At 42.0% G+C, this 23,327-nt stretch overlaps 1 pseudogene; it reads left to right on the forward strand.

Moving 5' to 3' along the window:
• The first annotated feature begins 1,756 nt into the window (after nucleotides 1-1,756).
• LOC123594344 overlaps nucleotides 1,757-23,327 on the forward strand; it is a 29,073-nt pseudogene continuing 7,502 nt past the window's right edge.

Genomic DNA, 23,327 nt, shown 5'->3' on the forward strand with positions numbered 1-23,327 from the left:
TGGATTATCTAACTAAGGAGATTCACCAGTGAAGTGTTAAAGGTATTGCCTAGTTTCTTCTTGGTGCTTGGAGTAAAATGTGAGAGGAGAGAAATAAATTGAGGGAAGAACAAAAAAGAAAGAGGACTTGATGATCTTGGAAACCCAGTCTTTTCAGATGGCAAAAAAGATGCTAATGTTAAGACAGCTTCATCTAGAGAAAATGTTGACGAGTGGAACCCTACAAGCTCTTGCTAGAACATCAGAAAGGTAAAAAAGTCAGAGTGTTCAGTCATACAAAGGATTGTTTCAAGAGATGGAGGGAGGATCATAGATCCTCTCAATCAAACTGGAGTCTTTCTCAAAAGCTTCTATGCCCTCTCAACAAGAGGTCCAAATAGAGAAGGGATTGTTTGGAAAAAATCTGTGGGTGTGGCTTTTGTCTACTGGAGTAAACCCCTTTGAAATCCATGGAACACCCACAAAGTTCCTGAGAAAACTGTTTCATAATAAACACTGCCAGCTTGAACTGAAAAGGAAAAAGAGAGTACAAAATGGAGAGGTTGTTGGATCCCCAAAATCACACTGGCAGGAAGCAGGCTGATAAAACTAATAAGCTGAAAACACATGCTAGCTTTCATGAAAAAGGAAGGACAATGACCACAGAACCAAGAGCCCAGAGGGTGGAGCTGAGAGCCATGAAGAATGATTCCCAGACTGAAATCTAATCAAGTAACTTGCATTATTTGCCTGGCTAGATTTCAATATGGCTGTGGACCATTGACTGACTCCTTTTTACTTTCCATTTTGTCTTTTTTTTTTTTTTTTAGAGGGTAGGGAGAGGGGTAGAGGGAGGGAGAGAGAGAATCCATACTGAGCATGGACCCTGACACAGGGTTCGATCCCACAACTCTGGGATCATGACCTGAGCCCAAATCAAGAGTCGGACGCTCAACTGACTGAGCCACCCAGGTGCCCCCATTTTGTCCCTTTTTGAACTTCAACGTCTGCAGCTGTTGTGCTGTGCCTTCTCACCGTTGTACGTTGGATATGCTGAGAGCAGGTAATGTGTCTCTTTAGTTTCACAGATCTGCAGATGGAAAGCAATTGTAGCTCCAGGGCTGTGCTTAAGTCATGACAGCCAGGAGCCTCCTCTATACTTGGACCTGATTTAAATTAGGAGATTTTGGACTTTGGGCTGATGCTTTAATGCCATGAGATTTTTGGGAAACTTTGGACATGGGTAAATGTATTTTCCATGTGAGAGAGACATGAATAATCACTGGGGGCCAGAGGGAAGACCATAGAAGACTTTAACATGGCTCTTAAGATCCTCACCTCCCTCTGTTCACACCCTTGTATAATTCTCTATCCTCTGCTTGTGTGTGGGTGAAACCTCTGACTTATTTCTAAACCAATAGAATGTGTCAAGGTGATAGGTTGTCACTCCCATGATTGTGTGATGTTATATTAAACTCCATTTAGCCAGAAGTTTCTCTCTCCACTACTGACTTTGAAGAAGCAAGCTTCCATGAACCCTATAGCCACAAGGAAATGAAGTCTGGCAACAATGCGAGGGAACTTGGTAGAAAATCCTTCTCCAGTCAAGCCTCTGATGGGAACCCAGTCCTGGCCAATACCTTAATTGCAAGTTTGTGAGAGACTAAAGCAGAGCACCCTGTTAAATCATGCCCAGACTTGTGACCCACAGAAACTGTGAGATAATGAATGTGTGTTGTTTTAAGTTAGTAAATTTGTGGTCATTTGTCATGCAGAAATGGAAAACGAATACGGTCAGACTTTCCACTGCTGTATTTTAGTCACCATTCCTACTCAGGTAAACCACAGGGAAATTATGAGATATTTGCCTTCTATTTTCGAACTTTGCTTGTAGTCTCTTTATCATGCACACCCTTGCACGTTTGGACATTGGGAGTTGAAGCTACATTTCCTGACCCTTAGAGCAGTGGTTCTCGAATTTTAGCACGCATCTAAATCACTCAGAAAGCTTACAAAAACACAGTATTGGGCCCCACCCCTGGAGTTTCTAATTCAGTGCATCTTGCGTGGGGCTCAAGACTCTGCATGTCTAATAAGTTCCCTGGCTGCTGGACCAGGACCAATATTTTGAGAACTTCTACAGACTGTCTCTACTACAGTTCCTCTTTCTATGGCCTCCGTGATATACATTTTTTGCAGTTTGCTCTGACCCCTTTTCTCATGATGATTGATATCGTAAGCTGCTGGAATTTCCAGATTCTGGCTGGCAGTTGCTATGGCAACGCACACAGGGTTGCCCTGTGCTTGGGGCCCTGAGTAAGGACGGCACCAGATGAATCACTGGCATAAGTGACTTATAAGTGGCATGGATGTTTCTCTCGAGTCGTCCATTTCCTTCTGTGACCTCATTCCTGGTTTCTTCCCTTTTCTGGTAATGTGTTTTTTGAGTTTCGCTCAAGATTCTTCTCTATATGTGGTAATAACAAAATGTTAGATGTATGCAGTCTCCACATTTATAAGAAAATATCTTTTGCAGCACAAAACTAAATTTTATCAACATTGCAACCCTAAGAGACATGCTGTGTAGGCCTTATTATTCTCATTAACAGATAATGAATAGAAGGCTCAAAAACCCTCAGGTAACTAAGATCGTTAGATTGTGTCTTGTCGGTCACGCCAGACAGAAAGTGACAGAGGCAAGTCTGGAATCCAGAACTCCTGATTTCTCCATTAGCCCTGGGATTGCCCAGGGACCTGGCAGAAACCAGAGTACGGTCAAAAGGATAACTAGAGACAGCTTACCAGAGAGAACTAACAAGCGATGGTGAGGTACCCCAGGATGAGAACGTAGCCTGGAGGGTCAAGGGGACAGAGTGGTTAAATAACCTTAAGGGAGAGCTATAGTACCAGCGGGTATCTAACAGGAGCTGTGGCCTTCAGGGAGGAATGCAGATCAATGCAGATCGGGTCAAGCCACGGATCAGCAGGAAGGGGGCTGGGACAATAAACAACCAACTTCTCTTCCCAGCATACGAGGGAGGCTTAGGATGAGGCAGAGACATTTTGCGTTGTTGCTGTCCCATTAGGAGGCCGTTGCAGATTTCTGAACAGGGAGCAATACCTGAAAATGGGGTATTAAGAGAACTGGCCTGACAGTGGGATACAGGGCAGATGGGAGGGAGGAGACGCTGGAGGGACAGAGTTAAAAGGATGGTTTAGAACTTAGAGCAGCTTCCATTTCTGGCCACACTGCAGTGGCCCTGAACAGAACAGGGAAGGAAAGACACAAGAGAGTTGTACAGCGGGAGGAGGGGCACTCCTCCATCCCCAGGACACGTTTGTTTAAAAGAATTATCCTCAGGGTGCCTGGTGGCTCAGTCGGTTAAGGGTCCGACTTTGGATCAGGTCACGATCTTGCAGTCTGCGAGTTCAAGCCCCCTGTCGGGCTCTGTGCTGTCGGAGCCCGCTTCAGATCCTCTGTCCCCTTCTCTCTCTGTCCCTCCCCAGCTCACTCTCTCTGTCTCTCTCAAATGAACTTAAGGAAATGAAAATAAAAGCATTATCCTCATATACTTGGAGTTTGAAGTCCTTTACAGGCTTTAAGTGGGATATGACTGGCCTTTTGGTTTTTGTTTGAGTTCCTGAAAAGCAAACTCAGGGAGATAAGGATTTGAGTCTTAGTAGGTATTATCACCTACTACCACCACACATCTCAGGAGCATCCCGTTCGAGAGGCAAAGGACCTGGAACATTTGTATACCGACTCCTGAGTATCATTGGTTGAGAGTTGCTCTTGGGGAGTGTTAATTCCTGGCACATCCAGCCAGCCACGTGCACAGGCAGAGTGACCATCCGTGGCTTGGGACATGGCCTCCTGACCCGGAGATGTGGATGTTGGCAGTTGGAAGTCATTTTGAGTGCAGTGAACTGGGTGTGGGCGGGGCATCGACAACACCTGCTACATTGTCATTTGCAGGATGGTGCTCATCAGCTCTGTGGTCTCAACCCACTTAATACAGCACCCTAAAGCTGTTATTTCCAAACAATTCTACTCGATCACGTACAAAATCAAGCCAGCATGGTGGTTTTGAAGGTTATAGCACTGTTGAACAAATACCATACCGGGCAGTGGAATGTGTAGTTAAATGCAGGAGGTAAATTTTGATCATTTTTTAAGGTTCTGGGGAAGGGAGTGGGAAAGATATATTGCCAAATTGCTGGGGGAATCAGCGCAACTAACATATCAGTTGGAAGTTAACCAATGATTTGTACCCAGGACTCTGAGCTGTCAATCCAAAAGCAAAAAAGGAACACGATCTGCAAGGAAAGTAGCCAGAAAGCACTCACCCTGTTTTGCATAGTATGTCTGTTTATTGCTCTGACCTGGCTGCAAAAGACACCCAATAGCTCTTACTTCACCGAAAAACAAAAGCTTCAAAGCGGTGTCATTTTCCATCAAGTTTTGAGAACAGCCAATTGTCCCATGACTTACACTTCACTGAGTTTGTATCTCTCGATTCAGCCAGGACATCTGCCCTGCTCTATATCAGAGCACTCAGCATGATCTTGAATCCACACAGACACAAGTTTTGAAAAAATGAGGCAGAGGGAAGCATTTTCTGTGCCACACTGTGCTGAATTATTTACTCCCAGGCTGGGATTCAGAGAGCAAGCTCTTCCTCAGCCTTGAATTTTACTGCAATACAAAGAAAGAAAATAAGTAAATAAGGAGAGAGAGGAAAGAAATCCCTTGGAGACCTACCGGCATATGAAGTATCTTTTGAAATGGAGCCTGATGCCGAAACAATCGTGTCATTTCAGAGTGCGGTACTAATGTGCTCACAACTATGGCTAAATGCCGGAGCAAAGCACAATTTGGAAGCAATAGATTTGTGGTCGTTTGTTTAAGCAGGAAAAAAAAAAGAACCTAAAATTTGCATGCACTTATTTAATTAAGCATCTCAACATTTAGAAATTGACTCCAAAATAATAAGTGCAGGTAATGGAAATGAGGACGTCTCCATTTCCTCTGAGATCAGGGTGAGGAAAAGGGATACGATACACATTGGGTGGTATTCACGTGTCCGTAAAAGAAAACAATCTGCCTCTTTCCAGGGTATGTATCACGGAGAGGGATCACGAACATTCCCAATGTATTCTGAAGGGGCTGTAACCACGTAGTCACATAAATAGACGGTAACTTTATTTTTTGTCTCCTCCTGCTCCCTTACATTTATTCAGAAGGATAATTCCTTCCCAGCCCCTAGACAAAATACTGGGGAGCCCCACTTCTTTTCTGGAGTGCTTAGGTAATACAAATTCTTATGGTTACGTTAAGTCCAAAACACATTCTCTTTTTAGTAATGAGCAGTAACCAAAATTTCCAGGTCCGTGTGGTGATGAAAATTTTGAACATGACCGGATGCTGGTAGGAAGCCTGGAGCAGGGAGTAAGGTGGGGGAGACATGATCAGCTTTTTATCTGGAGAAGAAATAGTGCTTCTTCATTTTCTTTCCCCGGCTGTTCTCCCGGTCCTTCACGCCCCCTGCACGGGTGTGTGAAGAGGGAGAAGTATATAGCTGGGGGTGGGGGTACACAGGCCTTTTGCAACTGCGATGTCTCCCCCCACCAAATGCTTGGAGGTTCTCTTGCCCCAGGTGATGGACTCTCTCCTGTCTCATCTCTTTGCTTCTCTCTCTCTCTCTCTCTCTCTTTTCTCAAACACACACACAGACACACACACACACACACACACACACGTCCAAATCTGTTTCACGGCAAACACTTATGCATCCTTTTCTCCAATAGATTCCAGAACTGTTGGCCCTTGGTCCACCCAATGCAGCTACTAGACTAGAGCAGTTAGTCTATCCGTTCCAGGTACGAAGTAGATGTTAATCTACTGTGTCTCCCCTTGAACGATGGGCAACACATATTACCCTGCCAAATGGTTTCTGGAAAGCCCCTCTCTCGTGATCTGAGGTAAAGAAGGAAGTATTTCCTGGCCTTCTCAACAGAACTTTCTCAAATAAATCATGTCTGAGAAAATCTCCCTCTCAACTCTAACCCTCGACCCTTTCTCCCCATGTTGTGAGTGAGTCACAAAACTCATAATTTTGGGTTTTCGCCATTTCTTTCTGCAAATCCTGTAGGAAAGTTTATCTCACATGTCATTTTGGTATCTGGTATCTATTAGTGTCTCAGCAGAAATTTCTATTTTAACATCCAATTATAAAGTAAAAAGTGTGAGGAGGCTATTTTTTTTTTTTTTTTTTTTTTTTTTTTTTTGCCCTCAGCCAAAACTTGGAAGTGCTCACAAACTCAGCAGTAAGGAACCCTTGGCTGGTACTTTTGGATTTGCAGAAGACCTGAGAATTACTTTTAATGGAAAGCTAGTATGTCGACTGCATTTACTGGGAAACCACTGTGGGTCCTCAAGATAGCTATGATGTGTAAAATGTCATTTCTCTACCCCCCCCCCCCCACACACACCCTAGGAGACTAGAGATATAGAAACATGAAGTGGTTTTCCTGGGGACAGTAATGAGTTGTTAGAACTTCAGAAAGAACTCTATTATTGTGTGATCAACCAACTGACTAAGCCTGTTAACAAACATATGACAGAATTCAATTTAATAATTTCTTTCTGTCCCATAGGCTTAGATTGATCTGAAGGATAAGACTGCATGTGATCCAAGATCAGAAGAGTCAAGGAAAGTCTTTTTTGTAAAAGCCTTCAGGAGCCAGAAGTAGTACCAAAGCTAGAGGGCAGGAGATCATCGGATTAATCATATGGGCAGACAGAACTTCAGAAGAATAAATGCACTAGAGACAAGAAGAACTTGAAGTTGAAGCTAAGTTCCCCCACCTTGGGGGATTCTTTCACACTCCTAGCTCAAACATGAATCACCCTCATGAAGAAGAGATATACCTTGGAAATGACCATAACTCATCTCTCTCAGCACAGCTCAGAAGTCTACTGGGGAGGGCACTGGTCTAGCTTTCTGCTCCTTTACTTGTATCCATCTTGCTCCAGATAAACCCTCCTATGCCGAAAGCCACACACACACACACACACACACACACAATGGCAGAGAATGGCAGCTGCTCATCAAAGCTTTTTTCTTATCGCCCTGAGTACACAGCTAGATCACGTTTTTCAGCCTCTCTTGAGGTTAGTTGTGGTCACGTGACTAAGGCTTAGCCACCAGAATGAACCGGGAACTCTTGTGTTCCACTTTCATATCTGGCCCATAAAAACCTCCCACATGCCACCCTTCATGTTGTTTCTGATGCTACTGACTTGATGCAAATGAGCCCAACAAGCTCGGAAGCTACACACTGAAGATGGAAGAAGCCTGGCTCCCCGAATTGCTACTTGGAAGATTGCTGCCCACCAGTAGGACCACCCACTTTGGACTGCACACGAGAAAGAAAGAAATTTCTGTTGTGTCTGAAGCATTATATACATTTGGATTTGTATGTTGCAACATCTAAGGTTACCTTAAGCAGTACAGACACCAAGAAACATTGTTGGATTAATACACATGTCAGCTTGGGTTTCAGCTGAGAAGTTCAGAATAAATATTGTAAATGTGACTTTGAGCTCCTTTATAGCAGAGTCCATATTCTAGCTATCTTTGTGTCCTCCTTAAAAAATAGTTCTTGAAGGAGTATCACATAGAGTAAGAATTGAGTCGTTGTTTAAAATGTGCAAATGTTCAAATCTTAAACAGATGTATTGGCTGTGAAAATACTGAAGAGCTCTTACTAGGGCCAAATAAGGGTATATTCACTCATTAAATGAGTGAATTAATGAATAAATGGTATCGTTTGGTGAAAATAAGTCCCACCTGAGGAGTTGTAGAAATTTGCTCATCTGGAAAATGAAGACTATAATATCTTACCCTTATTATCAAATCAGAAAATATACTTCCAGGCCTTTAATTGCTAAATTGGTAAGTGCTAGACACATGTAAGCTCTCTGTATAATTTGGATAAGTTACTTTGTGTGTTGGTAAGTTGGCAATATGTCAATGTTAGGGTTGAAGCTCGAAGAAGGTGAATCAGGTGCAAAGCACTTTGGAACATCTTGAGAAAAAATTTTTAAAAAGTTGTATGAGTGCCCTCAAGACTTCAGACTTCTCAAAGTTCCTAGTCTCTTGTGATTTTCGGGCAATGTAATACCCACCATTCGCCACCGGACTCAAGAGAACAGCTTTGCATCAACGGTGCTCTGCAATCACGAGCAGACATACGCCTTCTGTATCTCCCTAGGGAGTACCTGCCACTTCTTAGGTTCCTGCTTGGTGATCACAGTCAGAAAAGAATTAAGCAACACTGCTGTGCCAAATACCATGGAAGTTCATTCAGCCGTATTACGTGATTGAAATGTCAGAATGTTTAAACACTTCCAGCCACATGAAAATACATTTGGACACGTTTGGAACAAAGCTGGCAGAGAACAACCGCGGGAAATGTTCCTATAAAATAGAGATGATCCGGCGATTGAGAGAATGCTTCTGTGTTGACTTTCGGCCACAGAAGCCTGGGAGTGGGGATTGGGCAAAAGTGGCTGCCCAGTATGCCAATGGGTAATGACAACCCCTCACCAGCTAAAGTGGGGAGGTATATGTCAGAGGCTGCCATGGCTGCACTCATCCCTGCAAGAATGTCTCTTGTATTGGCTGGGCAAACGACCATCACCAGGGGTCAAGAGATTTCCTGTGAGTTCAATGTAAGGTCACCCCTCCTTGAGTCTCTAGTCCTCCACCAGAAAGAGGAAGCCCACATGCTAGGGGCAAGGTTTCCTTTATGCAGGCTTCATCCTCCACCCATAGAAGTCAAGCAGTGGCTCCCCAATTCTATATATCCCCATCACTCCTCTCAAGCTGCCTGACACTTACTAGCACAGTCTGCTTCAGAACAACATGTTCTGTGTCAGTCACTGGAAGACATCTAGGGTTCCCAGCCATCCCCTATCACCTGGCCTCTAGTCTCCTTATGGTTTAAACACTGCCTTTTCTGTAACCATCTCCCCTCCCACAGACCCATCTCCTGAAAGAACTGGAACTTTCTGCCAAGCATCTATCAATCATCAGCCAAATGCCTCATATCCCCTTACACTTCCTTGACTATTCCCTTCACCTTTTTACTCTAAGTGAAACTTACCTTTCCTCAGATGCCTCCTCAAACAGTAGCCGTTCCGTCTCCCAGACCCTTCATCTTCACTGGGTCTAGATGTGAGGTAGTGTCTTCCTTCCTCCTTATTATCTCTTCCAGATCATCCATCACTCCTCCCTAAAACTACACAGTTTGGATGACCTCCATATTGCTAAATCCAGTAGTGCGTTCTACATTTGCATTTTACTTGCTAGATCAGCAGCATTTTACTGAATTGACGACTCTTCCTGTTGAGACACTTCCTTCACTTGGCTTCCAGGACACCATACTCTCCTGCTTGCTTCCTACCTATTGGTTGCTTCTTTTCCATCCCTTGCTACTTCCTTCTCATCCCACTGACCTTTAAATGAAGCCACAGGACTTCATCTTTGAATGTCTTTTTTCTGGATACACTCACTATCTTGATGATCTCATCCAATCTCCTAGATTTCTATACTCCCTATAGGTTCATGACCCCCTAAATTTTATCTCCATCTCAGACCTTCTCCTGCACTTCAGATGCATACACCCAAGGGCCTGCCTGACATCTCCATCTGGATGTTAATAGGCATTTCATGTGCAAATTGAACAAACTCCTGGTCTTCTTCTCCAAACCTCTTCCTCTTGAAGTCTCCCTAGCACCACTAGAAGAGTAAATGATAATTCTAATCTTCCAGTCGTTCAGGCCAGAAACCTTGAAGGCATCCTTGACTCCTCTTATCCTCACACTGTACATTAAATTCATCAGAAAATCCTGATGGATCTACTTTCAAAATAGATCTGGAATCTGACCAGTTCTTACCAGCTTTCCTGCTACCACTCCGACCCAAGCAATGGTTATGTCTTGCTCGGATTGTTGCAGTAACCTCCTAACTGGTCTGTCTTCCTCTGTCCTTGCCTTCTTCATTTTGATTCTAAACACAGCACCCAAATAATCTCATCAAACATCAGCAGAACATATCATTCCTTCACTTATAACCCTACAATGGCTTCCTAGCTCATACTGTAAAAGCCAAAGTCCTTACAATAATGTGCAAGACCCTTTGTGATTTGGTCAGGCACCACATCTCTAACCTCATCCCCTACCACTCAAGACCCCAAAGCTTTCTTGCCATTCTCTGACCATCCGAGGCACAATTCTTCCTTGGGGCCTTTGTATCGCTCTTTTCTCTGCCTAGAATATTTCTTCTGTAAGTATCCACATGGCATACTCCCTCACCTCTTTCAGTTCTATCTAGAAAGCAATCACTACTCCATGTCTGACCCTCTCTATCTCCATTCCCTCCCTCATTTTTTTTTTTTTTTAACCTCAGCACTTATTGCCATCCATCATACTAGTTTAGTTATTTACCTTATCGGTAGTCTGTCTCTTCCACTAAAATAGAATTTGCATTTGGGCAGGGGTTTTGGCCTCTTTTACCCACTGTTGTATACCTAAGACCTAGAAGTATGCTGGTGCATAGTAGGTGCTCAATAAATATTTGTGGAAATAACTGTCTCACAACATACTCAGTGCATAATAGGTGTTTAGAAAGTGTTTATCAAATACTGTGTGACTTCTCTTTAATGACCAGAAATACAATGCAGGACCTCTTCGGCCCCCAGTATCTTAGTTAGCACCGTGACCACACATTCAACATCTATATCTTCCTCAAGTGCAACTTCCATTAGCATTACCTGGGTTGTATCACCATCCTGCTTAACAATCAGCTAACATTCTACCCACATTACCATGTGGTTTGAATTACAGTGACATGTCACGTTACAGCATTTCTTTTTTTAGTATCCATATTTAGACTCTGAAGTAGTATCAGAAGACTCTACAATAATCCTGGAGGAATAGGGTGGAGACCACACCCATAGTCATAATAGGTCAGACCATTCTTGAATGTCCTCTAAACGGCCAGTGTATTTGTGAACTAGCCCCCCGTGATTTGGAGACTGCCTGAGAGACAAAATCATGTCTAGAGTTCTAGAGCTTTAGGATTCTTTGGGGTCCCCAGAACCTCTTAGGAACAGATTACTAAAGCTTTACTACCATTAACCTTTACCGAGTTCTTACAACGTGACAGGCATGGTTTATGCACTTCCCACGATTAACTCATCAAATACTCTCAACAAGCTAATGAGGTTGGAACAATTATTTAATTTTTTTAACATTTATTAATTTTTTGAAGGAGAGAGAGACAGAAGGTGAGTGGGAGACAGAGAAGGCAGAGAGGGAGACACAGAATCTGAAGCAGGCTCCAGGCTCCAAGCCGTCAGCACAGAGCCCAATGCGGAACTTGAACTCACAAACTGTGAGTTCATGACTTGAGCTGAAGTCAGACACTTAAGTGACTGAGCCACCCAGGCACCCCAGGTTGGAACTATTATTATTTTCATTTTCCATGTAAGAAAACTAAAGCACAGAGAGATTAAGTGGATCCAGAAGTCACACAGTTTGAAAGTGGCAGAGACTAGATTCAAACTCAAACAGTAATCACAGCCAGCATACCATGGGAAGTTGTGGTCCAAACACTATCAAGCTACAACCAAGGAGTTTTAATCTTGGGACTTCCTTCTCCAGTGGATGAGAGAGAAGAAGCAGGAACTAAGTCTTCTACCCTGGCTGTGTGGGAACTCACTTTTCCTGCTGTATATTTCCCCCTCCCTACCCTCCTATACATTGAAATGGTGGCTGAGGGAACATTCTCACCCTTCTGTTGTCAGACAAGCAAAGACGAGATGCACTTTTCCACCTTTTGCGCCAGCTCATACTTTAATGGTTGGAAGTTTCAAATCACAACCCAAGTTTCTTGGAACTCAAAATTGAGTTATCTGATTCAGTAAAATGTAGCTCTCTTGCTTAAAAGGATTTGCCCAAGGGACCTCTGGGATTTCAAACATACTTAAAAGCAACAACTGTGTTGAATCACAGAAGCATAAGGGATTGCATTTCCCCTAGAGAACACACAGGATGTATTAAACAGAGGAGGAAATGTTTGAAGTCCAACAAGCTTTGAGTTTCATCCCACCTACCACATCTGAAAACTATCTGAGTCATTTGATGGAGGCAGACTACAACTGGGCTCCCTCATTCTTAGTGTTATTGTGGCTCTCTTGCCTTGACATTGAGATGCTAGCTCCACAGGAACATTTTTACCTACATCTGCTAACCCCTTTTTATAGGAATCAGGAAGGGCCCATTTTTTAAAGCCTATCTGGAGGAGGGTGGAGTGGGGGTTGCTGGAAGCAACCATCCCGTCAACAGAAGGCTGGGGTTCTCACAGCAGCAAATACAGCTCTGGAGAAAACAGCAAAGGGGAATACATAGATTTATTCATGCTTATCTGCTACCTAAGAGGTTCCAATAATAGATTAATAACTATATAATTAGACTTTGGGATAATTACTTAACCTCTCTAATTAGGTGTTACTTTCATTCCTATTAAATGGGGATAATAATAGTTACCAAATAGGGTTGTTGTGAGGGTTAAGTGAGAAAATATTTGTAAGGTGCTTGGGGCAGTGCTGAACACATAGCAACTATTCAATAAACATAAGGTATTGTTATTGTATTGTTATTGTTGTTTGTGTTGTTACTGCCCATCGCTCAAATGTCCATTGCTCTTTACTCTGTACTAAAACCTGCTCTCAGATGTTTTATTCACCTAGGGAATGGATGAAAATAATTCAAAGTCTTACTTTCCTTCCTAAATTCTTGATTCCAGATCAGCACCTAACATGAGACTCAGAGGGCAAAAGATGAATAGAATAGAATAGAGTAGAATAGAATAGAATAGAATAGAATCGAAAAATAAAATAAAAGTGGGGTTCTCCCAAGGAGCAAATTTGTTCCAGTCCTGTCCAGACCTCCACAGGCATATAGTAGAAAGAGTACTGACTTTGGGGCCAGATTTGCAGGTCAAATCTAAGGAAATCCAGATAAATTTGGAACAAGTCACTTCAACATCTTGGGCTTCTTTATAATATGAAAAGACTTAGGGCTCTTAGATCAATGCTTTTCAAACGTATTTTTGACATGGAACTATTGATTTCAATAAATTGTCACAGAGAAATACCTACCATGTGTAGATCAAATTCAACAGATGTGGGAGGTAAATTTCAGAAGCCCCTCTCCCCAGGCTTCAGGAGGGTTCTATGAGCCACTAGGTCCTGCAGAGTCACACTGCATACTACTTAGCTACAAGATCACCAAAATCTCTTCTGGTTCTAATGCCCTAGGCATGCTACCTTCTCTCCTTAAACACCAGGCTAGAGTGCCATGACCCTCTGAACGTGCTTTGCTTAAGTATAAGTAGACTTTTCACCCTGAGATTCCTCTGCTAGAAAGGCATTCTGGTTTCTCCTCCCAATAGGATCACCATCACTAGGGATAGTCTCTTACACTTAGACCATTCTAAATGGCAAACTTCTTTCACTTGATCAGCATGATGTTAACAATTCTATACTGACATGGCTCTAGGTGAACATGCATTTTCCAGTTCCTAGTAGGCCTCATTCAGACATGCATATCACCTGCCTGGCCCCCAAAGGCATCTGAATTTATGATGCCTGGTCTTCCCTGTCATTCAAGTTTACCTTTCAGGGTCCTCTGGTTGCTCTCATCTCAAGGATCTTATTGTACTTATAATATAGCTGTGAAGATAAAAATAACAAACATAGAAAAAAGTGGAGACTAATTTAGAGTTTAATTTTGGAGAACCAATTACAAAAAGAGAGCAGCTGGTCAACTTTTTCTGGATCTCTTACAACAACTTACAACAAATATGCAATCTCTTCTTGATTGAGTGGTCAAATATGTGTTCATGGAACAGAATTAATTTGAAAGGATTCTGCTTAATAATTATGATCAACAGTACATTAGGATGACACTAATTTCAATTAAGAAAAACCCTCCAAATTTCAAAGGCTTAACACAAGAGAATTTAATTTCTTATATACAAATCCAGTGTGGGTGTACTTAGTATATGGATAACTTAAAAATCTTTTATTTTGAAGTAATTGTAGGTTTACGGAAGAATTGCAAAGATAGTACAGGGAGTTCTCAGATACCCTTTCCCCAGCTCTTCCTAAAGTGAGAATCTTATATAATCATGGTGCATTTATTAAAACTACGGAATTAACATGGGTGCAACCATATTAACTAAACCACAGACTTGAATCAGATTCCACCAGTTTTCCCACTAATAACCTTTTTCTTTCCCAGAATCTAACCCAGAATACCACCATGCATTCGACTGTCATGTCTCCCTAGTTTCCTCTAATTAGTGACAGTTTCTCAGTCTTCACTGGTTTTTCATAACCTTGACACTCTTGAAGTCAGGTGGTTTGTAGAATGTCCACCAAATGGGGTCTGTCTGATGCATTCCTGTGATTAGATTGGAGTTATGGATTTTAGAGAATACTTTCTTACTGCATCATATTAGGAGGTACATGATACCCACATGACTTATCCCTGATTATGTTAACCTCAATCCTCTTGGTTAAGGCAATGACTGCCAGTTTCTCCACCGTAAAGACCAGCCCATACTCAAGGGAAGGAGAATTATGCTCAGTCTTCTGGAGGAAGGAGTAGCTAGGACTTCATGGGCATATGCTCAACAACCATAATAATTAATAAATATTTAGAGGGAGATACTTTTGAGGCCATGCAAATATTTTGTTTCTCCTGAAAGTTTTTTCCATTAATTTTTGCATCCATCAGGGGTCTGCTATGTAAATTATGACTATAGTGCTCTGATTTTCTATTTCTCTCGTTCCTTCTACATGTATTATTTGGAATTGCATTATAACAAGTTATTCCTTTCTTCCCACTTGTTTTTTTATTCAATTATTTATACCAGTGTGAAATCATGGATATTTATTTGCTTTCTAGGTTTATACTCCAAAATTAATGTTATTTATTTTGTTCTTCAAATTGTTCCAGCTTTGATCATGGGGAGCTCTTTCAGGTTGGCTCCTATATCTTTTTGACATGCCTCCAACTCTTAAAATGTATTTCCTATTTAATTTTCTTTATTAATTAATTTATGTTTTAGAACTTCCTTGCTTTCTGTTACTACAAGATGCTTCAGGGTGATTTTCTGCCTGAGCCTTAGAATCAGCCAAATTTTGAAAGGCCGTATTTTCCTTCTCATTTAAGCCAGAATACTTTAACTTCCATTGAGACTTCTTTTTTGACCTAAAACTCATTTAGAAATGTGTTGTTTAATTTCCCAATATTTGATGATTTTATAAATAGCTTTTCGTTATTGACTTCCAGTTTAATTCTAGCATGGTGTAAGAACATACTTTGCATGGCTTCTATTTAAAATATCATAAGGCTTGTGTTATGGCCCAGAATGGGGTCTATCTTGGTACATGTGCCATGTGCACTTAGAAAGAATGTGTACTCTGCTGTTGTTGTTTGGCATATTTTATAAATATCAATGAAGTCAAGTTGGTTAATAGTGTCGTCCAGATCATCTATATCTGTCCTGATATTTTGTAGGCAAAATATCAACCAGTATATTCCAACTAGAATTGTAGATTTGTCTATTTGTCCCTTCAGATCGGTCCTTTTTTATTCCTCATATATTTTTAAAAGTTTATTTATTTGTTTATTTAGAGAGAGAGAGTATGAGCAGGGGAGAGGCAGAGAGAGAGGGAGTGAGAGAGAATCCAGAGAGAATCCCAAGCAGACTCTGCACTGTCAGTATGGAGCCCAAGGAGGGGCTCAAACTCACAAACCATGAGATCATGAAACCAAGAGTCAGACAGACACAGGCTCAGACCGAATGAGCCACCCAGGTGCCCCTATTCCTCATATATTTTGAAGCTTTATTGTTAGGCACACACACGGAGGATTATTTAAATAACTGACTTCTTTGTCATTATGTGATGTTCCTCTTTATCCTGACAATCTTCCTTGTTCTAAAGTTTACTTTTGTTGTAATTGGTATAACCACTTCAGTTTTCTTTTATGTAGCGTTTGCATGGCATGCATTGCTCTATCCATTTATTTTTAAGCTACCTGTGTCTTTATATTTAAAGTGGATTTCTTGTAGACAGTATGTGTTTGAGTCCTGATTTTTTTTAATCCAATATGAATATCTCTGTCTTTTAGCTGGTATGTTTAGACCATTCACACTGAATGGGATTATGTGTGATTGGATTAAAATCTACTATCTTGTTAGCTGTTTTCTGTTTGCTCTATTTGCTCTTTTTTATTTCTTTGTTTCTGCCTTCTGTAGGTATAATTTAACACTCTTGTGAATACATTTCATCTTTTATTGAATTATTATTTATCCCTCTTTAAAAACATGTTTAATTGGTTTACAAACAGAGTCTACCTTCAAAGACTGTTATATTGCTTCATATGTAATGTCAGTGTATTTCTACTTCCTTCTCCCATTCCTTGTGCTTTTGACACACATACAGAGAAGAAGGCAATGTGAAGACAGAACAGAGATATTTGAAGGTGCTGGTCTTCAAGACTGAAGTGACTCAACCCCAAGCCAAGGAACGTCAGTAGCCACCCATTACTGAAAGAGGCAAGGACTAGATTTGCCCCTATAGCCTCAAAAGAAAGTACATCCTGATTTGACTCTGGCCCATGATACTGATTTCAGACTTCTGGCTTCCAGAACTGTGACCAAATCACTGTTGTTTTAAGCCACCAAGTTTGTGGTAATTTCTTACAGCAGCCACTGGAAACCAATGCACCTAGGTTTTGTTTTTTCCTTGCTGAATGCTCTCTGAGCCTCTTGGATCTATAATTTGGTGTCTGTCACAAAGTTTGGGAAATTCTCAGCCATTATTTCATTATTTCTTCAAATATTTCTTCTGCCTTGTTCTTTCTTCTCCTGAAATTTCATGACAAACATGTTATATCATTTGGTATGGTCCCATGTCTCTTTGATCTTCTGTTTTTCTTCCCACTCTTTTTTTTTCCCTCTTCTTATTTAAGTTAAGATAATCTCTACTGATCAAAATCACTGATTATATCCTTGGCTGTGTTGAGTTTACTGGTGTGCCCTTTGAAAACATTCTTCATCTTTGTTACTTTGGTTTTCATTTCTAGCATTTCCATTTTGTTTCTTCTTACTGTTGCCATCTCTCTGATGAAATCAACTATCCTTGCATGTAATTTTCCTTTTCTTTAATTTTTTTTTAACGTTTATTTATTATTGACAGACAGAGAGACACAGAGCGTGAGCAGGGGAGGGGTAGAGAGAGGGGGACACACAGAATCTGAAGTAGGATCCAGGCTCTGAGCTGTCAGCACAGAACTCAATGCAGGGCTCAAACTCACAAACTGCGAGATCATGACCTGAGCCTAAGTTGGTCGCCTAACCAATGAGCCACCCAGGCGCCCCTTAATCTTCCTTTTCAATTAGAGACTTTAATGTATGAATCATAGTAAATTCCTTACTAGTTCCAATATCTGTGTCATAACTGAAGCTGTTTCTGATCATTGCTTTGTCTCTTTAGACTGTTTTTCCTGGACTTTTTGTATGTCTTTTTTTCTTTTTCTTTTTCTTTTTCTTTTTTTTTTTTTTTTTTTTTTTGGTGGAAGCAGGATGTGTTATGTAGGACAGTAGATACATTTTTTTAATGCTTGGAGATGAGCAGGCTCTTCCTTCTGCTATGCCCTTAGTATGAAAGCTTGTAGTAACATGATTGGGAGATGGGTTGATTTTGAAGTTTGCTTTCCACTTGGCTTTGGGTCTTCTTACTGTCATGCTCCTCGAAGACAATTCTTATTCTGCAGCTCTCCTAGCTCTATTCCACTATTATTTTCATTTGACACTTGTTAGCATGGAGGTGGCAGTGTGGTGGGGGGAATTCTCTGATGCTCTGCATTATCTTCAGTCTTAGACAGGTGCTATCAGTCTGGGTTGGGAGTTGTAGCCTTCCCAAGTATCTCTGCCCCTCTTCCAGACATAATGCTGGGCCAAGCGTGCACTCCTGTCTTATTCCAGGGACAGAAACTTGTTGTTTTTTTCTCTGTTTCTTTCCCTTAGATGAACTCTGGTTTCCACCAGTGCCATAAGGCTACAGTTTTTGTTGCCCTTAGCCCTGCAGATTGTTTTTGTTTCTTGTGGGAGAGAGGGGTGGAGTCTGGGTGGAGTTTTTGCCCTCCACCAGTCAGCGTGACAGAGAAGGGAGAAGCTTTCTTAGAATTCTCCCCATCCACGCCTGGGTGGCTCAGACAGTTAAGCGTCCAACTTCGGCTCAGGTTATGATCTTGTGGTTCGTGGGTTTGATCCCCAGGTCGGAATCTGTGCTGACAGCTCAGAGCCCACTTTGGATTCTGTGTCTCCCTCTGTCTCTGCCCCTCTCCCACTTGCACTCTGTATCTCTCTCTCTCTAAAATAAATAAATAAATAAATAAATAAATAAACAAACTTAAAAAAAAAAACAGTGCTCCCCATCTGCCACCCACCCCCCCCACCCCCCCACCTTCCGTGAGCACCTATGGGTCCCAAAAGGAAAATCCTACAAGATGCGAACATTTCTATGCCTGAAGCTAAGGGGCTTTATTCTCTCATACTAGCCTACACTCAGCCTTTAGCAATTTGATTTTAAAAATTCTAGCTAAATCCTCTGCTGGGCTTCTGTGGCTTTTGGTAGCCCCTGTGACAGGTTGGTAAATGCTAGCATCCTGTTTTTCCCTGCAGTCACCTATCTCTCTCTAGATTTCAGGCTAGTTGTTTGCCCTATGACCTCAGTTCTTTCATGTGTTCAATAAAAGCCATTACTGTGAAGCTTGTTCACCTTCTTTGTTATTGTTGTTGAAAGGATGAGAGCAAAGCTTTTTCCAGATGTCTATGGCTTGGAGATCCAAGCTGAAACTGGTGGATGAAATTTTTCACACACTGATTCAGGGACCTAGGTTCCTTCCTCTTGTGGTTTTGCCATCCACCAGGGCTCATATATAATTCTTTACATTCACAGTAGGCTTTTACTTCGGATATGTTCTTAGATGTTAAATTCCCAGGTGCTGCTGTGTGTGTTCTCCGGGATGCAGATTCTAAGATGGCGATCACCTTGCCCAAGTTTTTAGGAAGTACTCTTAGAATCAAAACCTCTGGGGGGGGGGGGAAGCAGGATTGGGCAGAGGGAGAAGTTGAGTTATGACAGAACCACCACAAAGGTTCAGTTGATCCCATGGGAAGCTCTGCAGCAGCGACGGTCCTATAGAGTTGTCCTATATGCAGTGAGGGAGCTAAGCCTTTATATTTTTGTGTCATCTGGTCATTGCACCTGGGCCAGTCCAAAGTCATATGGTGACAAGGCAGACGTCTCCAGCTGAGGACAATAGAGAGGGCTGAGAGCTGAGGACAATCAGCTGGTGGCAGCTGGAGGAATAAGTTGTGAAGAAGACCTGGGCAATGCACCACAGCTCGAACTATATTGAGCCAAAGCATGTGCATATTTTAAAGCTCCTTATGGATACCATCAAAAATTTCACAATTTTCCCCAAACTGCTCCAGAAATGGTATACTTAAATCTTTTGTATTTAGTTTTCTCATCTGTAAAGTGGAAACAATAATAATAAAAAAATCTACCTCACAGTTTTCATTGTGAGAATGAGTAAATATTTATAGTACGCTTAGGACAGTGGTCAATGTCCACTAAATGCTAAATTCTCGTGAGCTATTATTATTGTGGTGGTTGTTGTCGTCATTTTTCAACTGGCACCAGTGAAATGAAAAGGCAGGTGCTACAAGTCTGGGTTGGGAGTTGCAGCCTTCACAAGTATCCCTTTTCATTAAGAATAAAAATTTCCAACTTAAGACCACTTACATTTCTTCTATTGTCAACTAGCTGCCTGCGTCCTTTATTTTCTGTTAGGACGTTATTTTTTCTTATTGGGTTGTGAGAATTTTTCTCATTTATTTAGAATATTCATCATTTATCAGTCATATAAGTCATATAAACTAGAAACATATTTCTACCTTCTTGCATATCTTTCAGCTTGTTTAGACTATTACATTTTGACGTATTTGTCGTAGGGAAGCTAACTACTGGATTGATGTCAAAATAACATTAATGATAATGATAATTACAAACATATTGTGTCATGTTGGCTAACATCTAGTGAGTATTTACTATCCTAGCGTGGTAAGAGGCACTTATTCATTCATACATTATCTTAGTTCATTCTCACCACAAATGTATGAGGTAAGATCTTCTTTTACACCCACTTCATAGATAAGAAAACGGAAGATTAGAGAGATTAAGTATCTTTCTCCAAACTGGCAAGTGGTAGAACTGGGAGTGAAACTCAGGTCTGTTCCATTCCATAGTCAACGTTTCCCACGTTGAACTTTGTGAAACCCTATCTTGTGCAATTCTACACAATACACACGTGTACCAATATGCACATACACACAAACATGTGTGAGTGTTCCATAGTCAAATCAATGCAGTAGTCTTGAAGATCTGATTCCAGAGATAGCCCATAGACATTAGCATGTTAATAGCTCTAAGGGATACTTTAAGAAACTCGTTTAATTTGTGCAACCCAGGGTTTTCCCCAAAACTATTTCATCATGATCTTTTGCCTTCCATTATACCACCAACCCACTGCAGAAATAGTGTTCTATTTCCCACACTATACTACTCAGTCTCTCCACCAGAGGAGGTCTTCCGTGCCCAGCTGTCTGGGATTGTGTTCAGTCATCAACAGGGGTGCCTGGGTGGCTAGTTGGTTAAGTGCCCGACTTTGGCTCAGGTCATGACCTCACGGTTTGCGAGTTTGAGCCCGGCATCGGGCTCTATGTTGACAGCTTGGAGCCTGGAGCCTGCTTCAGATTCTGTGTTTCCCTCTCTCTCTCCCTTTCCCCTGCTTGTTCTCTCTCTCTCCCTCTCTCTCAAAAATAAATGAAACATTACAAAGAAGTTTTTTTAAATCATCATCAATACAGATGAAAACAAAGAGAACGGCCTAATGCAATTAGCTAGTGACTCAAAGTGGAGAGGAAAAGGTGCTACACTAGATAACAAAATAAGGATTTATAATCTGGAACAATGGACAGAAGTAAATAAGATAAAATCTGACAGGGATAAATGTAAAATCTTGCAGTTAGGTTACAACAGAAATCGATGACATGAGTACAATTTAGGAGGAAGCTTGATTTCACAGTAGTTTGTGTGAGGAGGCCTGGGGGATTTAATTGATCATAAACCCAATTAAAAAACAATTGAAATGCATTCAATAAGCAAGGAACCACAGTGTTAAACCTGCATTAATACAAAGGTAGCATTCAGAGTGGCAGAGATTGGTATCCATTACCCTGGCTGCTGTGCTACTCAGAGGGTGTCAGGAGCATTGTGGTATTCCTGGCCACATGCTTCAGGACAGGCAATGAATGGCAGTCCAGAACCTGCCCAGATGGCGTTGACTTAGATAATAAGGAGTCCAGCAGACACGACCTTTGAGCAATAGCAGAAACAACTCAAGCTGTTTAGTCTGGCGGGAGTAGATTTAGGGTAGCTGTTGGGATTGGATGATTGTAGTGGATAATTTTTATTTGTCTTTCCCCATTCTTTTATTCTCTGTCTTTTTCCATTGGGCCTTGTATCCTAGGAGGCTCCTTGCCCTTTATCTACCAGTGAGAAGCATGGGGGGGGGGTGGATTAAAGGGTGGGAAGAATGTGAGATGGGTATGTATTCCCTCGCTTGGCCACCTTCCTACAGGCTTGGTGGGTGGTCCTCTCCTCCAGCTTCAACTACTCTCTCTGGCCTCAGGTAAGTTTTCCTTCCCCTCAACTCTTCAGGTTTAAGATCTTGCTCTTGCTAGCTCTGGGGTGTGCCCATCTTTGTAAACACCTTTTTATCACACTATCCTCAATTACCCTGCCTGAGTGTGGGATTTGTTTCCTGCTGGGACCAGATTCGTGCTGATGCTGGAATGATTAGGATGATGGTCTTTGAATATTTCAAGGGCTGTCATATGGAAGAGGGTGGAATTAAGACAAGAGAGTAGAAGTTACAAGAAGATTGGGTTCATGTACTCATTTATTCATTCAACTAATCTCAGTAAGCCTCTACAACATGACAAGCATTGTGCTAACCCCACAGCAAATGCTTCAAGAGCTCGGGGCAAAGGGAGTTCATCAGGGTTAGAAGTCAGAGAGGCCTCCCAGAAAATGATGCAGGGGAAAGAAAGGCCAACCTGGGCAGGAGTGTTCCTGGGGGGCGCCTGGGTGGTTCAGTCTGTTGAGCGACTGACTCCTGATCTTGGCTCAGGTCATGATCTCACAGTTAAGTGGGCTTGAGCTCCGCATCAGGCTGGGCACTGAGGGCCTGGAGCCAACTTGGGATTCTGTCTCTCCTTCTCTCTACTCTTCACCTGTTCGTGTCCTCTCTCTCAAAATAAATTAATTAAAAAAATATTTTTTTAAAAACAGAGGAATGTTCCCAGAAGAGGAATTTATAGGTGAGAGGGCTGGAGGGCTAAGAGTGAAAGAGGTTCATTCTAGAAAATGAAAGAAACCGTACGTTGAGCATCTGTCTCTTCCGGGGGTGAGAGTGGGGGTGGAGGGTGGGAGATGTTATCAAGGATGAGGCTGAGAGTGGGAAGGGCCAAACACACAGAGCTGTTGTGAACATGGACTTGATCCCAAGGGCCATGGGAGCCCCTTGATGGGTTTAAAGCTACGGAGACACCTAGTATGATTTTCTCTTTCCATTATAGAGTGAAGACAGCAAGAATGTCCAAGGATCAGAGCTGTTCAGATATAAATCCAGCTCCCTTGCCAGGGAAGGAGCAGCCAGTTCCCAGAAGCAGCCAAGGAGAGAATTCTTCTTTTTGGATGACAGCTTCAGGATATTTCCAATGAGGAAGCTGCACCGAGTGTGAAATGGGCCTCAAAAACATCCATGGCCCTTTCTAATTCTGAAAATTTGTAGACTCTTCTGGTCTGGACCCCATGCTTCACAGTGGGATGGAAGGCACCTAAGTTTGAGAACCTGTTTGCTTTCTTCCAAAACTGGCAACGAAAAGTCATTCTCTTCTTTCCCAGCCTCCCCCCTTGGGCCTAGAAAGCAGGATACATGTCCATACCAGAGCCTCTGGGAATACGCAGGGCTCTAGTGTTTGTGTTCTTTTCTCATCGCAGCTGACACAAGAGGGGCACTGGCCATGGCAAGTTCGAGAGAATAGCTCTGCCAGCATCCGACCTTCAGC

The sequence above is a fragment of the Leopardus geoffroyi genome, chromosome X (genome assembly GCF_018350155.1).
Source record: "Leopardus geoffroyi isolate Oge1 chromosome X, O.geoffroyi_Oge1_pat1.0, whole genome shotgun sequence".
Classification (NCBI taxonomy): domain Eukaryota; kingdom Metazoa; phylum Chordata; class Mammalia; order Carnivora; family Felidae; genus Leopardus; species Leopardus geoffroyi.